The sequence below is a fragment of the Cricetulus griseus genome (assembly GCF_003668045.3).
Source record: "Cricetulus griseus strain 17A/GY chromosome 1 unlocalized genomic scaffold, alternate assembly CriGri-PICRH-1.0 chr1_0, whole genome shotgun sequence".
NCBI classification, from domain to species: Eukaryota; Metazoa; Chordata; class Mammalia; order Rodentia; family Cricetidae; genus Cricetulus; species Cricetulus griseus.
In genome coordinates this window covers 151046349-151061055 of record NW_023276806.1, presented here as the reverse complement: position 1 = coordinate 151061055, position 14707 = coordinate 151046349, and the positions used below count along the sequence as shown (strand labels likewise).

Below are 14707 nucleotides of genomic sequence, written 5' to 3'. Positions count from 1 at the left end.
AGAATCACTTAGCAGTGGGCCCTGGCATGACTAAGGAGTCAGGATCCCTGCATTCCTCTGCATCTGGGTGTCTCTGCCTCCAACCCCAGGCCCTTCTCACCCTGCCTCCTCCTATCGCAGGTATCTTTTTCCACAACGTTTGTCAAGGCTCTCTCCCAACTGACATATTCCAGCTGTTATAACCAAACTCTGGGTTCCAGACAGACACCAAAGGCCAACACATGAGCAGAAGAGAAAAAGCCAAGGAGGAGTGACGGCTCCACGTCCTCGGTGCCACTCCAGTCACCCCATTGCCACAGGAGCCTTTCAGGCTTTCAAGTAAGAAGTCTTTAAAGTGAAGACACGACTAAGTACAAGCATCTCCAGTGCATCCTTCATAGAAGATGCAGAGGGTCCAGACCCTCCTTCCACCCACCTCCACCTTGCCAGCTTCAACTGTTCCCAGACCACCTCAATGTCCAACAACCCAGAACTGTCACTTACATTTCTTACATTTATGCACGAGCTATTGCTCCCACCTCCCTGCTCTCCCCCTACCCTTAGCCCTCCCTATCCTGGCCAGGGATGCATCGATGCAGCCTTTGCTCTATTTATCTATATACCACATGCCTTCTGCCTCTTACATCCTGGCTCATATATCCATTTTTCTCTGCCTGGACTCTGAGCTTGGGCTGAAAGAACTAAAACCCAGGATTTTGTCCTTGCTGGCTGTGGAACGCTAGGAAATTGCTTACCTTGTCTGTGCTTCCGTTACACCAAGTGTGAAATGTGAGTGAAATCAGAAAACATTTCTTAGAACTGTTGGGGAAATGCACTGATAACAAGATGGTAGATGCTTAGCACTCAGTAACGGCTGTTACAGTTTTATTTTAATATTATTGGACCCCAGCACCTGGCACCAAAATACACACATGCAATGAGCAACTGAGTTGAACTGAAACCTGCCTAAGGCTTGGTCCCCTGTCCTCACAAACCGTGTCACTGGCTGCTAGGTCACCTTCCACCCCCGCCAGTTCCTTTCTGGCTCCTTCCAGTCCAGCCAACCCTCTCCGATAAAATGAATGGGAAGGAGGTAGGAAGCGGGGAGAGGAAAGGGGACAGCCAGATAACACTGACTGCTGGGCGTCTGCTGGCCTCTCTGTACCCAGCCATTTTGGCTCCTACCAGGTTTTCAGCCTGGAGTGCACTTTTCATTAACTATCCTCGGGATACATGGTTTGAGCTGCAAAAATGAAGGAGTGGCATGCACAGGAAAAGCAGCAAGCTTCCAAACTTTTTTTTAAGGCAGGGTGAAGGAATAAAAGAGTTAAGTGCTTTGACCCATAAAATAAACAAGGACCTCACATCACAGACTCCGGATCACCCTTTATGGAGATTGGGACTGTCACCTAAAGAACAGGTAGCATGCCTCCCACAGACAGGACTATCCCAGGGGCTGGCTCCTCCCTTTTCAACTTTGTTCAACATCATTCAGTGTGACAGTTTTCACTAAGTAACTTCTGCTGGCATGGCCTGATGGTGTGACTTCCAAAATACACACTCTGGGTCCCCTTACAATTGTCACTCCACCACAGCTCCATCCTCACTGACTTCTAACCCCTCTCTGTCACCCCACTGCCAAATGGCTTAGAAGCAGAAGACCAGTGTGGATCTCCTTTCTGGAGCACAGATCCTGCAAGGTGTTGTGGGGTGGGGGGAGGACTTGGTGACTAAACAGAGCTGCCCCTGGACATCAGGTTCTTTTCTTAGGTTTTGCAGGTGAACCAGGATACCTCCATGTTCCCACTTACATCCAGAGGAAGGGCTCTGGACACAGTACAGGAAACACTGGACACATATGATGGCATCACACCCACCCACCCCCTTGTCATGCGCAGTCGGCAAGACCATAGAATTCCCCATGTGGCTAGGCCTGGCTCTGGGATGCCATCTGCACCCTCTATAGGAGGCAGGCCAAGTTTACGGCCAAGGCTCAAATATCACATTAGATGAGTTAAATGCCAAAGAGAACTCTGCACTGGAGAGCACAGTGACTGGTCAAGGAGGCTGCTGAAGCCTCTTGAGCTCTTTCTTAACAACAGCACCACAGACTGTAGGCCTACTATGTGCCAGCCGTGTGCTAAGAAGCCTTTTGTGTGAATGATGTCACATGGGTGTGGACCTTTAACCTTCCTATTTTATAGAGGGGGGCACCTGGTAAGGCAAGGCTCAGATTACAGAGAGTGCAAGCAGGACCAGGACAGGACAGGACTGTACGATCAGCCTCTGTCACCATCCAGACACACCAGTCCTTCCTCCTGGCTCTCATCAAGCAATGGCCCTGAGAGAATGTGAGGACAGGATCCGTGAGCTGACTCAGCACTGTGTTGGGTCCCACTTGAAGGACTTTGTCACCTGACTCTTGGGCAGCTCTTCCATAACAGCTATTCCTTTTCCAGAATAGCCCAGTCCCCATAATGGGTATGGGTAAGGTCTTGGGAATTGGCACCGAGGAATGACAAGTTTCTACAACTAGACCTGAGGCTCCTTACCCATGACTATGGTCACTATCACAGAGGTGGGAGGAATAGTCGTGACCATTCTTCTCACAAAATGGGCTGTTCCCCTTGGCACTCTTACAACTGGTTATTTATAAGCTCAGAAATCTTGTCTGTGTTTATGTTATTAGTCACTAAGCAAAAGCTTATTTTCCATCACTTGGGAAGGGTTTCCTTTCTCAAAAATGAAAGCCTGTGTCTCTTGGCCAGACAGTTTTACCCAGAAGCGTGGTGGCTCCACGATGGTAAGGAAAACTGCTGCGGCCCTTGACTTGCCAGGCCTACCAGGAAACTGCAGGCCCTGAATAGAAACTTAGCTCAGCCTGAATCAGCCCGAAGCACTGTGCCAGGACCCTGAGGTGCCCAGCCTGAGTTTCAGTAAAGCGACAGCAGTATAAAGTACCTACTATGTAGATGACACTGGAGTTAATTAAAGAAGATGCTACCCAATCAAGAGAGGGAGAGGACAGACATGCTGGAAGAAACAGCATGGGAAAGCAGCCAACAGTACTGCTACCAGACTCTGGCAGGTCCCAGGGAACAAGAAGTAAGAAGAGGGCTATGATGAAATACCGAGGTAGTGAATACCCATGAGAAGCTCCCAGGCAGCCAAGCAGGTGAGGAAACACTGCCAAGACAACAGAAAAGAGTGAAATGAAGACCAGAGTAGCTTCAGGAGTCCTGAACCTTTGAGACAGTTCAAAACGCACTTCCTCCCACACAGTGACCTCTCCGCCTTTACAATGTGTTTGCATCTTCACCAGTGACTGCATGTCACACACTCCGCACTGACTGACCACAATGATCCTGTGAAAGTGTTACAGGGACCAGCAGCTTGGGACCAAAGGGATGGCTTCTTTGGATTTTAAAATATCTGCAATACAAAATAACATACCTTGAGGGACCCCAGTCTAAACACAAAATTTACTTATATTTCATGTACATCTCATACAAATAGGCTGAAGGCAATTGTCCTAGTTAATCGACACAAACTCAAAGGACATAAGAGAGGGACCCTCGGCTGAGCAATTGCCTTTATCATATTGGTCTGTGAGCCTGTCTCGGGGCATTTTCTTGTTGATAGAGAAGGCACAGCCCACTGTGGGCGGGGCCACCTGGGAAAGTTATCCTAGGGTGTATAAGGAAAGCAGTTGATGACAGCCTGAAAGCAAGCCAGTGAACAGCATTCCTCCGTGGCTTCCACTTCAGGTCTGCCTCCAGGTTCCTGTCCTGGCTTCCCCCCATGATAGACTGTAACAGGTAAACTGAAATAAATCCTTTCCTTCCAGGTTTTGTGTTTTTGTCATGGTGTCTATCACCCCAAGTTAAAACAATAATCCTGCCCAATATTTTTAGTAACTGTGGGCATGAAACAGTTTCATGGTATGAGATTTTCCATGTGTGGTCTATCACTTTGGTGCTTAAGACATTTAGCACGTTTGAAGCATCTCAGACTTCAGATTTTTGAATCAGGGATGCTCAGCCTGTGTCAATGTTACCCCATTTCATAACTGAAGAACCATTACTCCCACCTAGCATCAACACTGACAGCATCCTTCAGTCACCCCACTCTGTTCCCTCTGCCCCTAACCATCTCCCTGGGATTGAAGTAAGCCAGTATCATGGGGGCTGGAGAGATGGCTCAGCAGTTAAGAGCACTGGCTACTCTTCCAGAGGTCCTGCGTTCTATTCCCAGCAACCACATGGTGGCTCACAACCATCTTCAACAGGATCTGATGCCCTCTTCTGGAGTGCAGGTATACATGCAGACTGAACACTCATACATAATATAAATAATAAAATAAAGAAGCCAATATCACAATATGTTGCCTATAAGCCAATCAGGCAGGTGAATTTTGTTTCTTTTGAAGTTCTTAAATGATGGTTCATGTAGGAGATATTCTTATGTGTGACTTCAATAACCCCAAATACTGTATGTGAGAGTAATTCACATTGGTCTCTGTAGTTTCAGAGTCTTCATCCTTGCTGCTGTGATTTCTCTACCATGCAGGGTACTGTGTGGTTTATCCATTCTACTTCAGATAAATATTGAACCAATTCCAGCTGTGGATACTTATAGGCAGAGATGCTGGGATCTTTTATTATTATTTTGTTATTGTATTTATTGTTTTTATTTTATGTGTATGAGTATTTTGCCTACATGTATGTAGGTTCACCAGGTTTGTGCCTGGTGCCCTCAGAGGTGAGAAGAGGGCATTGGTGCCCCTGGAACTGGAGTTTTGGATGGTTATGAGGCACAATGTCTGTGATGTGACTGAACCTAGGTCCCCTATGAGAACAACACATTTAACTATTGAGCTGTCTGTCTCTCCAGCCCAGCTGGGAGCATGCTTGCACACCATGTCTTCTGATGTGTTATTGTTGGACAGATACCCCAAGAAGGCTTTGAATCCAAATGTGTGACTGAAAACAAATTCAGGTTTTTACTATGACTCTCCCTTGATTCCTTCTCTCTTCCCGCACTGTACTCGGCCAAGTTTCTCTGTGATAGAGTCCAATTCACGGCTTTTTCTGAACACCCTTTATCAGCCTATGAAGTCGCTGTCTGAGCATTCTGCTATGTGTTAAAGCCGACAAAACAATACAAGGCACAGCCTTTGCCTTCGAGGAGTTGTGTCCTATTTGGAAATGAACAGAGCCTACTAAATAATCTGTGAGCCAAACTAAGGATGGCTCAGACTTTTAGTATCTAGAGGACCAGAGAGAAGGATCAGTAATGCAAATCCAAATAAGTTTGAAAAGATTCCCAGAGAAAATGGGCATGGAACTCAACAGGCCAAACGACTAGGGGTTTGCTTTAATTAGATATACTATTGCTATTGTTTTGGCATACCAAAGGAAACCCAGGCACTTCCCTTTTCTTCTGTCAGTGTCTTGTTGCTTCCAAGAAACCAACTAGGTTTACTTTTCTTGTTTTGTGTTTATTTCTATTTCAAGAGAGAAAGTGGGGAGGGGTTGGTTGCTATAGTAACAACTGCTTCTCCACATTAAGCCTGAATTTTATCAAATGTGCACCCTGACAGGTCTGACTTTGGATTGCCTGGCTTTCACAACTGCACTAATTAATTACAAGGCTCTTAAGGACTCCCTTCTGCTGCCTCCAAGGTTAATAACACAACTTGAATAGCCTGAGAAATTATATAACATAAAAACAACATTCTGGTCCAGAAGAAACACTGAGGACTCCGGTGACCCTGGGATTTTTAACCATCCACTGGCCATTTTTGAGTCAAATACACTAGGCCTTTTAGCAAGAGAGTGAAGTGGGGGCCAATTTACAGGATGCTGTAGGTGGGGGCCAATGGTCCTGGAGCTTTCTGATTCATGTGGACTCTTGAGGGAGGAAAATTAGGTGGTTGGTTTTAAAGAAATGGATCAGGACTTAGGAGAAGACTGGTTAGAGTTCTCTCCATGGTTTGGATTCTTTCTGTCCAGGGTGCCTCTACTCGTACCAGGCAGCAACAATGTTTTTATTGATGTCCTCAAACTGACAGAAATACCTTTCCACTCCCAGGGGGACTCACTTTTATTAAAGACAAGGAAGATTCTCACAGAAAGCCCTAGTCAGCTTTTTATTTCAGAAACACAAGAATCTTTTCTTGAAAGAGTAGGCTGCCACCTAATTAGTCATCAAGTCATTACAGGATTAATTCTTCAAAAATATATTCCCAAGAACTAAACTGTAAATACCTCAGGGGCTCATGGCTTCACAAAACAGTCCTGTGATGTCTGGAAGCCCCCTGCAGTGAGGGTGAGAAAATTCAGCTGGACTACTAACTCCCATTGTCAACAGGGTGGTCAGAGCTGAGTCACAGGCTGGCACTTCCCAGTTTGGACAATGGAAGGCTTTTTGGTTCACACACGTCTCACAATACACCAACACTCGTTCTGGCTGTTGGCTGTGATGCTTGAGGAAAACCATACCCAAGCTGGCCACCCACTGCCAGAGGTGGACTTCGGGAACTCAGAAGCAAAGGGATGAAAGTGTAATTGGGTGTGGTTGTGGATGCCTATAATTCTGACTCTCAGGACACTGGGAAGAGAGGCCAGTCAGGTAACAGAGACCTAGTTTCAAAAAGTCAAACAACTAGAGAAAAGCAAGGTATGGGCATTATTGGAGGACGAAGAGATGTTGAAGAATTTTGCCCTTATGCCAGGGTTATAAATGCTGTGGGGGGTCCAATACCAAATTCTATGAGATCAAAGCACAAGGTTAGGATAAAGAAGAGGGGTCTCAAGGGTAGTAGCTTGGACTGGTCACTGGACTCCAGCCTCCTGGTGATGGTGGCGGGGTATTTCCACGGCAACTCAGTGGGGCTCTAAGGTAGAATGGTACTACTACAAACTCATCACACTGGTGATCTCTTCTACTGCTGTGTCACAGCCTTACACACACACACACACACACACACACACACACACACACACGAGCGCGCACGAGAGAGAGAGAGAGAGAAAGAGAGAGAGAGAGAGAGAGAGAGAGAGAGAGAGAGAGAGCGCACCAGTCACTATGAGAAGATGAGTGTCAGTCAGCATATCCCCAATAATGAATCTGAACTCTCACAACCACTCCAGATAGAAGTGAAGGATCTAGACTAACATAGTCAATTTCTTTAAACAAGCATGCTACCCTGACTCCAGCAGTGACAGCCTTGGTTCCTCTTCCACAAACCTCAGCAGGAGGCTTTGTTGTGGGGGCCTGGCTCACTCCCACCCACCTGGCCAAGGAAGAGAAGCCAAGATAGTGCTTATCACCTACCCTCCTCTGTGTATGGCTGAGCCATCCTGAAGGGTACCTTGTCACACTCTCCCTTGGGGCCTCTTTGTAAAGATTATGACAGCACACAACTGTCAGAACACGAAGAAGTACCAGTTGCTACAATGGGCAACAAGTCTCATGGTGTAAGGAGAGATGAAGATGGACCTGAATGAGAGCCAGGTTCACAGACCGGCAAAGGGAGAATCCACCCAGAAGAGCACATTTCTGCGGTGGTGGTAGATGTAGTTGGGGTGGTGTGTGTGTGTGTGTGTGAGAGAGAGAGAGAGGGGGGGGGGGAGAAGAGGGAGGAGGAGAGAGAGAGGAGGTAAGAGGACAATGATGAAGCCAACAGTGAATTCACTTGTACAGACATCAGACTCCATTGGCCCCCTACAAAATTAAGTCCAGTTTCCTTTCTTTCTTAGAGATTTATTATAAAACATTTGTATGAGTGTACATGTATGTGTGGATATGAGCTTGTGAGCGTGGGTACTTGTTGGCATGAGAAGAGGGTATCAGATCTCCTGGAATTGGAATTATAGAAGGTTATGAGTTACTGGATGTAGATACTGGGAACCAATCAGGTCCTTGGCAAGAGTGGGAAGTGTTCTTAACCACTGAACCATCTCTCTATTCCCAAGCCCAGCTCTCTTAACCGGGGTCTCTGTTTCAGTCCCTAGTGCTACCCAATGTCAGAGTCCAGTGAGGTTGATAGCACAAACAACAAGTAAATACCTCAGGTGTATCAGAGCGGATGGAGTGGTGGAGAGAAGCATGAATTCCCAATCAAAAACACCTGGACAGAAGTCATAGGTCACCCAATCTTCCTTCAGTAGCCACATAAAAGGTCACTCTTAGGGGTTCTATGAGCCTTCCTTCTGAAATGCATGATTCTGATGGTCTAAGCAAATGATTAAGTGACCCAGTTCATCTCAAAAGACCCTATATTAAACACAATATAGTTTTATTTATTCTTTTAAAATTCTTTTAAAACTTAGCTTCAAGTACAAGTGACATTATTTAAAGCGCTAGAAAATATTGAATTCCAGGAAACTCAGGAGGGCGAGGCAAGACAAGCAGAGAGAAACATTAGTTTTTTGTTTGTTTTATTTCTAATCTCTAGCCTCTAGAAAAATGACTTGGGTGTAATCAAACTAAAATAATACACTTTAAGGTCAGACAGCTAATTTAACAATTAAAATGCGGCTGTGCTGACACACAGTTGAGGCACTCACCCCACAGTTTAAAGTGAGGAGAGCCCTTGGGGACTCAGGAACAGAGGAGGGCCAGGTACTTGGTCCAGGCTGCGAGGATTTCACTGGGAACCTGGGAGGCTGGCAGTGGAGAGGTGTATTAAATCAATACCCAGAAATTTGCCATGGGACTCTGAGATCCCTGAGGAGGACAACATCCAAATGGCTTATGAATTCAACCCAAAGCTAAAGAATTGCCCACTGCTCTTTGGTGACTGTGGCCAGAACATGTTCTTGGACTCATTGATGACAGATAATTAGACCAACACAGGTTTCGAGAGCAATGCTTATTGTCCTCTTTGTAGCAGGAATCACACCACATTTCCCAGCCTGACCAATTCAATCAGAAGCCTTGGGGCTGAGGTACAGACATTAGTGTCACAAATGCCATAGGAGTGTTCATGTGCACCTAATTGCCAATCAGGGACCTGGGAAATATGGTCTCAGCCTACTGTACTAGTCCCTAACACCACCCCAATAAGTGTACACTCCAGCCAGAAAGGACATCTCACTTATCTTCAGATATCATTCCCTGAAAATCAGGACTAAGACAGAGCTCCTTATCTTCAGATATCATATCCATAATAATAATCAGGAAGAAGAGACAGCTTCATGGGTAAAGTGCCTGCCACATAATCAGGACAACTAGAGTTTGAACCCCTAGAACCATATAAAAGCCAAAAGGGCATGAGTCCCACCTAGAATCCCAGCATAAAAGAGCTAGGAATAGGATCTCCCAGAGAAAGATGGCTAAAGAGACTAGCCATATAAGAGAGTGCCGAGTTCAGGAGGAGACCAATCAAGGGAGACCAACATCAATCCTGGGCCTACACACATACACATATATACACACACGTGTGTGTACATGCATGCACACTCACATACACATACTCCTACACAAATGTAACACATACATGCATACATGCTACACATACAATGAAATACAAAGTAATACTCTCTAGCATTTATTAAGCAGATACCAACAAATGCCTAGCTGTTCTTTTCCTTTGCACATGTAATCCTACAAGGTACAGAGTATTAAGACAATGCCCCACTGTATAGATAAGGAACCTCAGCTTCCTAGGGATTAGTCAGACTGGCCACTTCCACATTTGTCCTACCAGGATAGTACTTGGGAACATAAGAGCTCAACACATTTGTGATGAGTGAAGAATAACTACGCAAATAAACAAATGGTACAGGATCAATTCAATCATCTCTCTGTCTTTGTGAGAGACCAAATCAAGAACCATCCTAAATCAGGACCTGCTTGCATGTCTTGCCTCTCAAGACCCCTGGACAGGCACACAAAAGCCTGCAAAATATGAGGTGCTTCCATCATTAGCATTCCCAAGTAACCAACCTAAGAAACTCAGTCCCACTTTCAACAGTGGTTCTCACACTTGAAGACACAGCAGACTCCTCCTGGCAGTCTGCTTTTGAACAGATGGCAGAGCAGGCCAGAGGTTCAGGGGGCTGGGCAGGTCCAGCTGATGCTAATTTCACTGGTTCTGGACCGCCCTTTGAGAATGCCACACTTTGAGACTGTTGCACTCCAGGGAACTACCTTCACTTCTCAGGGGGTGGGCAACAGCATTCTCTGACCCCTGGACCTCTGCTGGATTCTGTGGGAACATTTTTCACAATCCCCCTGGCCCTGGCCACAGGTAAGGGTCTGTGGTGCCCAATGTGAGCAACAGCCTTCTCCACAGACATGTCTCTTCATTTCTCCTCCACTTATTAGGATTTCTGGAACAGAGTTTTTTTTTCAACAGGGAGCAAAAGAGATATCCCATTCCAGAAGTATCTACCCGAATCCCATGTGATGGACAGCTTTTAAGAAGGATATTTGGGACTGGGAGATAGCCTACTTGGCAGAGAGCATACCTCACTCTGGTCCTCAGGACTCAAACCAAGTGATGAGAAAGAAACATATATACATTCACCTGCACATACCCACGGGCACACACTCACTCATGCACACAGCACACACACACATACGCACATGGGGGTGGGGTTAGAGAAATGGTTTTGGCTTCTACTTGGTAGAATCACCTGGAAGAACCTCAATGAGAATTTTCCTGGTCAGGCTGGACTGTGGGTTTGTCTGTGGGAGCTTGTCTTCAGAGTCGCCCACCTTGGGCAGCACCATTCCTTGTGCTTTGGGTCCTGGACCGTGTGAGTGAAGCAAGAACACTAAGCACACACAAGTGGTCACGCTCCCATTTTCTCTCTTCTCCTGACTATGGACACCACCAGCTGCTTTGAGTGTCTACCTCAATTTCCTGGCAACAATGGAGGGGGACAGGTAATAAATAATATAAAAACCTATGTTAATTTGCTTTCTAGAAAGATGGAAAGGACTTTTCACAGGCAGTGACTTCATCCAAAGATGTTTGAGAATACAAGCTCCTATATCTTCTCAAGGCATAGGTTCACAAGACAGCACAGGAGACAGACATGCTCATCAAAGAGGAGGATGTCTGCTTCGCTTCTTCTTTTCTTAAGTTTAAAGATCATGTTTTAAACATGCCTACTCAGGAGAGCTATCATAAGTAATGAATACCAAAATAAGTCTTTCTGTGTGTTACAGGAAGCCAGAATCCCCCTTACCTAAGATAAAAGGAATGAAAGGATCACCCACCCTGAGCACATCACAACACAAAGAGCCAATAAAGGGATACAGCCAGATCTGGCCAGAAAGAGAGATCTCCAGAACCCTAAACACAAGTGAAGGCCCAGGCTGCATCTTCTCTAGGGCCCCCCTTTTTGCTTTCAAATGCGGTACTACTGCCAGATGGGACACAGGAACTCCCCAGCCCTGTGCTGTGCAGTAAAGATGATGTTAGTCTCCTGAGGGCTTGTGGATGGGTTTCCTGGGTTTTCAAAGAGAAGTGGGGGGGTGAGACAACCTGCCTTTGATGTCTGAACTCAGTCCTGAAATCAAAACCACAGACAAAATCTGTTTTTATCTCTTCCATTCTAGGCGACCGAGTTGAAAGCTCCTACACTTCCTTTTTCTGCTGTTTTTCCATATTGTCAATTGCCTCCCTGCTGAGAGAATGGAATTCCTGTGAGGAGGAAGCAGGGGTCCACCCTGAGATGCTGCCTGAGATTTCTGTCTTTGCTCCAGATCAGGTTACCCACGCCTCTCCCCACCCTCACTCCCTCACTCCCCACCCCCACCCCACCCGCAACACACACACACACACCAGCATCACACACTAGAAAGGGCTTGACTCTTCTCTTACTGACTTAGAAGAAGCCAGTGATGGTTTTTGTCTACACAGATTTGACAAATTTGAGGGCAAAACAGGCTCACCGACAGGGTCAACAGGACAGTTCACCCCAGGGTCTGTTTCTGGACAGACATGATTGGAAGGAATTAAGTTTGAGATCCAGTGAATAGCAGAGGCCATTCAGCAAAGTGACCACTCACGGGCCTGAGGGTACACAGCTTAGAAAACACTGCCCTGTGAGGCGACAGGTGTGGGCTACAGGCTTCTCAGGACATGGGCAGAAGCAGTTTACCCACAACTGGGATTCGTGCTATATTATGCAGAAGACAGCCCCCTGTGAAGCCAAAATTCTCTGTCTCACAGGGACAATGCTATCCCTCAACGAGGGCCCCCACAGGCCACAATAGGCCCTGTGCACTGTCTGAGTTCAAAAGTCCAACCCTCTACTCATTAAGAGGCATGACTTCAGAAAATACATTTTGTCTCTAAGCCAAATTTGCCACACAAGTGGTGTGTTTATGATTCTTATTTTTCAGATATAAGGGCTAAGTGAGACAGCACAGGACACACACCCATTGCACTCTGTCACTGTATTTTATATAATATATTAATATGTATAATATATTAAATATATTTTATATATTAATCTAAGTTATGCACATTTTTTGATAGAGTTAGGGAGATGACTTGGTTGGTGAAGGGCTTGACTCACAAGCATGAGGACTTTTGTTTGAGTCCCAAGAACCCACGTTAAAAAAGCAGATAGGGCAGGGCTGGAGAGATGGCTCAGAGGTTAAAAGCACTGACTGCTCTTCCAGAGGACCTGAGTTCAATTCCCAGCAACCATATGGTGGCTCACAACCATCTGTAATGACATCTGATGCCCTCTTCCAGCCTGCAGGCATACATGCACGCATATATACATAATAAATAAAATGTATACATAATATACATGTACACATATTACATAAATACATATTACATTATACATAAAAATAAATGTATACATAATAAATAAAATCCTTTTTTAAAAAGCAGATAGGATTCTGCATGTGTGCAAATCCCTGAAGTGGCAGGAGGGGAGACAGAATTAGGCAGCTTCCTGGGCTCACTGACTAGCTAGTCTTCCCTACTTGGTGAAGTTCCAGGCCAATGAGACCCTCTCGCAAACAAAAGGTAGAAGGCACCTGAGGAACCATGCATAGGTTGTCCTTTATCCTCCACATGTGCACTCGTGTGCGCAACACACACACACACACACACACACACACACACACACACACACACACATAATCTAATGGTTCTTATTGAAGAAGAAACTGTAAAGTGCTTTTCTAGCGCCTACTCACTTAGCCCGTTAGGCGATGCACTAAGCAAATGAGCACATCTAAACTCTGCATGGGCTTCTGGTTGGCCCATCATCCTTCAGTTTCTGGAAGATTCCCTCTTGCTCTGTGAGTGGCAGGAGATCAGCACACAGACCCCCCCAGACAGATGTGCAAGTCCTCCCCTCTACACCCTGCTTCCACTACTCCTACTCTGCCAAAGTCCAGGCCTAAATGGGCAGCAAGGGCAAGAAAGAAAAGGCCAGGTGATAATGGCTACAGAGCCATCATGGCAAGGCACAAAGTCAGAAAGCAGGGTGGAAGCACTGCAGAGGGAAAAACAGTGCAGCCGGGAGACCTGGGTGTTAGGGCTACTAGTCATCTGTGTGACCAGCTAAATTGTGTCCCCTGCTCAAATGAGGTTGAAGCTCTATGTGGCCCTATCTAAATGTCCTCAGAGAGATAATTAAGCTTAAATGAGGCCATTAGCATGGACCCTATCCTTGTATGACTCAGGAAGAGAGAACCTGCACATGGATACAGGAAAGACAGTTGAAGGCATGGTTAGGAGATTGCCTTCCACAAGCACAGGGGAATCCTGGAACAGGTCCTTCCCCACAGTCTCAGAAGAAACCTCACAGCTGTCACCTTGGTCTTCCACTCCAGCCATTAGAACTAACAGGAAGCAGGTTTCTGTTTTTGAAGCTTCCAGCCTCTGGTACCGCATTACCACAGCCCTAGCAAACGAGTACACCCAGCAAGTCACTATTACCCATACAGAGTGTCAGTGTCCACAACTACAAAATGGGAACACCTGACCTGCCTACTTCACAGATTTGCAGTGGGGATCCCGAGCTAGACCCTGGGATGCCAGGCAGGAAGACAGACAAAGTCACAGGACCAAGGAAGAAAGCAGAGTCATAGTCAGAGGTGTGAGGGCCAGCCTCAGCAAGCCTGCTCCTACCTCCAGGGAAGTGGGGAGCTGCCCTCATCCCCAGTGGATGAGAAACAGAATCTGTATGGGAGAGCAGAACTGAAAGGTGAAAATTCTAAGGAACAAATACATAAACAAACAAAAACACTACATGAAAGTCCCTGTGAATTTTATTTGTTGGGCCAAAACACTCGAAGACAATGGGATTTCTTTAACACATTTAGCTTATTTACATGCAAGAATCCCTAGAAAGTCAATGAAAGGAATGTGACTTATCTTCAGAAATAAACTAAAAAGCAACCCATGTCTATGACACATAAACAATATATACCAGCATTGTCCAAAAGAACTTTCTGGGGTGATGAGAATGTTCTAGATCGACACTGTCCAGTGTGGCAGCCACTAGCTGCATGGAGTCACTAATGGAATAAGGTGACTGCATTTTCCCATTATAATTACCTTTTTTGAATTCCTGCATATGATCTACCATTTAATCTTAACAGCCCTATGAGAGAGATACAGTGGTCACCACCCTTTTTAGGGTACTGTAGGGCCTCGTGCATCCTTGGCAAATGCTCTACCGGTGAGATCACCCCCACCCCTGCCACCCCCATTTGCTAGGTATGTTATTGACACCCA

At 45.9% G+C, this 14707-nt stretch overlaps 1 protein-coding gene across 2 annotated transcripts in view; it reads right to left on the bottom strand.

Moving 5' to 3' along the window:
• Positions 1-14707, bottom strand: part of Nuak1 (NUAK family kinase 1) — a 71653-nt gene that overhangs the window by 22919 nt on the left and 34027 nt on the right. The gene's annotated exons all lie outside the window — the stretch shown is intronic.